This window comes from Nelumbo lutea, chromosome 1, assembly GCF_056320005.1.
Source record: "Nelumbo lutea isolate HS-2025 chromosome 1, American lotus-T2T, whole genome shotgun sequence".
Classification (NCBI taxonomy): Eukaryota; Viridiplantae; Streptophyta; class Magnoliopsida; order Proteales; family Nelumbonaceae; genus Nelumbo; species Nelumbo lutea.
The window spans coordinates 21755479-21758814 of NC_142684.1; the positions used below are offsets into that span (position 1 = coordinate 21755479).

A 3336-nucleotide genomic window follows, 5' to 3' on the forward strand; every position below is an offset into this window, starting at 1 on the left:
AGACGCGCCTCATAGCTTCTCCTCCAAAGTTACAATGACCCTATTTTCCAACAAAGCATCTCTCCCATTGAACTATGGCTCAGTTTGGAAGGAGTACAAATACAAATTTATACAGTGCAAATGCATACAAAATAATACAAAATACAATGATTTTGCATTCTACACATTTGTATTTGTACTCCTTCCAAACTGAGCCTAAAGAACATAAGAATAAATTCCCATGGGCTGTGATTGTCCTCAAGCTAGTATGGCAGTTGGAGTTGGCCGGTATTGGAGCCACAGCGTTCATGTTTTGATGGTTTTGAAAACCAAACCCATTTTTTCTTTTTCTTGGTTTCTGATAGTGTTGTTTTGCTCTTTACAAATATGTACAAATTGTGAACCATACAAGCTTTCTATGTCTCTAGGGTTTAAGCAGTAAGGACACTCATGAGGGACAATTTGCTTAAAGTTTTCTCATTGTTGTGGACAGATGGCCAGATGGCCAGACGAGTAGCCCAGTGGAAATGGCCTATCTGGAATTGGAGGAACCTCAATGTCTCCTTCTAATATCTTGAGTGCTTCCAAGATGGTTGGCCTCAGAGCCACCATGACATGAGCACACAGAATTCCCACCAGCACAAACTTCTCCATGATCCCCCTGGGGTAGGGTCTAGTGGAATTGTCATGTCTCAGAAGTGATGCATCCAGAACTTCTTCTATCCGTCCTGCTTTAACCAGTGACCATGCCCAGTCTGTAATCAAGAAGGTTTGGGGAGACTCTGAGGATGTGTCAAGTGCTCTCCTTCCACTCATTATCTCCAGAACAACCACCCCAAAACTGTAAACATCACTCTTCTCAGTCAGCTGCCCATAGAGGGCATACTCTGGGGCCAAGTAGCCATGTGTACCAGCAACTCTGGTGGTGAGATAAGTCTCTCCTTCTCTGCTCTGCTTGGCCTGTCCAAAGTCTGCAACTCTTGCCCTCATATCTGCATCCAAGAGTATGTTGGTAGCCTTTATGTCTCTGTGATATATTGCAGGCTTCACTCCATAGTGCAGGTAGGCAAGACCCCTGGCCACATCGAAGATTATGTTCTTCCTTTGAGGCCAACTGAGAGGCTGCCTTCTGCTTCTGTTCATCTGGTTGTTGAATGGATAGAAGAGATGATCATCAAGGCTGCCATTGGGCATGTAATCATACACGAGATACCTCAGTTTTCCTTTCTCTTCATCAATAACCTCATCAACCACACAACAGCCTCTGAGTGGGACAAGACTCCGGTGCTTCAAGTTGCTAATGATCTGAACTTCATTGCAGAATTCTTCATCCCCTTGAAATTCTGATTCTATGATCTTCTTCACAGCAACAGGAGTTCCATTCGATAAGGTGCCCTTATAGACAACTCCAAACGCGCCACGCCCAATTAAATTCTTCTGTGAGAAGTTATCTGTGGCCTTCTCAAGCTCACCAATTTTGAACCATATTGACACTCTATTGGGTCTCACTCTGCGCCTGGATATTTTCTCCAACTTAGACTTGACACTGATATCGCCTGAAACCATGTTGAACCAAAAACATAAGCCCAATATGCAAGACATGAGTGCAACAACCACTGCACCACCAGCCAAGGCGGATACAAGAGCCAAGAGCTCCTCTGAATCCTCAGATGAGGCCAGTGGCAGCCCAAATATACAGGCAGCACGAGTGCTCTCGGGGGCATAGTCATTTGCAAAGGCAGCAGCATAGAGAACTGTGAACTTAAAGCAATCAAGAGCATGTCCTATGTTGCCATCAATCGAAACTAACTTTTTCTGAACCTTCAACCCTGCAGTAAGGCAGGCATAACAGGCGGTGCCAGAAGTGAGATCCGGTCGGCATGCTGTGTCGAGTGCAGTGGAGGGCCCAAGCCTGTCAACCCAATCTTGCTTGGTCCTGATACCTGCACAAAGTGGGTGGCCTTCTACAAAATGGCTTGGATCGTTGAAGCAGACTGAGGTGAGATTGGAAGAGAGAGACAGAAAGTTGAGTTGGGACTGGAAGTCAGCAATGCAAGTAGAGGAAGTGGGGATGTCGGGGAGATGGAAGAGCGAGGTCTCCTTGAGGCGTACAGCAAGGGCGATGCCGAAGAGGCTGAGAAGCGTCTGGCAGCAGTTGGGCATGTTCCTTGGGTAGCTAGAGCATGTTGAGGTGTCCCATGGAATTCTCTGCACATAGCCCATGTCCATGGGGCACGAAGTGATGCTGCCGGCGGCGTCTGAGATTGCACTGGTGGTACCTAATAGATGAACAACTAACAGAACCAACAATTCAGAACCCATCTCTCTCTCTCTCTCTCGCTGTGGTTAGATCTGATTAAATATAGTTCTGGTTTGAGATGGAGGAATACCGTGTCTGGTTTTCTGAAATTAGAGAGAGAGAGAGAGAGAAGCGCATCAAGTAGCAAGTGGATGCACGAGACAATGAATCCAGGACAAAAAAACAAATAGAGTAGACTTCCTTAGTTGACTTCATTTCCTCTTCTCTTCCTCGTTATTTCTAGGTTGACAAAAGAAGTGAAGATCGGGCCGGGTTAGGTTGAGTTGTGGATCCAACTTGAACCCCGAGCTCTTTAACCCCCAACCCTAACCCTAACACAACTTGAAGCTTTCTGGTTTGGTTTGGATTGACCTGACTTTTCTACCTGAAATCAATTCAGTTTTGACATCATCATTTGCATTATAGGATATAATTGTCATGTTTTGGAAAAACATCCTGTGTGATATACACATACATTTATATTTATAGATTTATCATTTCGGTTGAACATTTGTTAGGTTCTGAATGGAATTGAACCCAATAAAATAAAGCCTAGTTCGTGAGGCTTGTAAGTTTAATCGACCTTATATTATATTGTATTATATTATATATTTTTATTTTTTATATGTATGATAAAAAATAATTTTTATATCTAAAATAAAAAATAATTTTTTTATATATAAATTTTTATTTTTTATATGAAGCTTGGCTTGTAGTCGAGTTCGAACTGCTAGGCTTGAACATATGAGCTTTTGACTTGAGCCGAATTCAAGCTCAAGTCTATAGCTTGAATTGATCTCAAGCCGTGGAATTCGACATATGGACTCAAATTTGAGATTGAGCTTAAACTTGAGCCTCATGTTTTTTCTTTTCTTTTTATTTTTCCTAGCAAGCTGAACTCAAATAGATATTCTACTTGCTTGACTCAAATCCACCCCTACCTACTAAAAAGGGTTGGTGGACTGAGAGGATGAGGGATGGGCTACCTCCCCCCTTCATTGTGTAACTCCAATGAAACTGAAACAAGGATTATAAATAAAATTGTACTTAGAAATATT

The 3336-nt window shown here is 42.8% G+C and overlaps 1 pseudogene across 1 annotated transcript; it reads right to left on the reverse strand.

Annotated features, from left to right (window-relative positions):
* Positions 1-270: 270 nt before the first annotated feature.
* On the reverse strand, positions 271-2301 carry LOC148873901 (putative receptor-like protein kinase At1g11050 pseudogene; annotated as a pseudogene). Its single transcript, XR_016105535.1, has one exon. The product of XR_016105535.1 is annotated as a putative receptor-like protein kinase At1g11050 pseudogene (transcript).
* Between the last annotated feature and the right edge of the window lie 1035 nt (positions 2302-3336).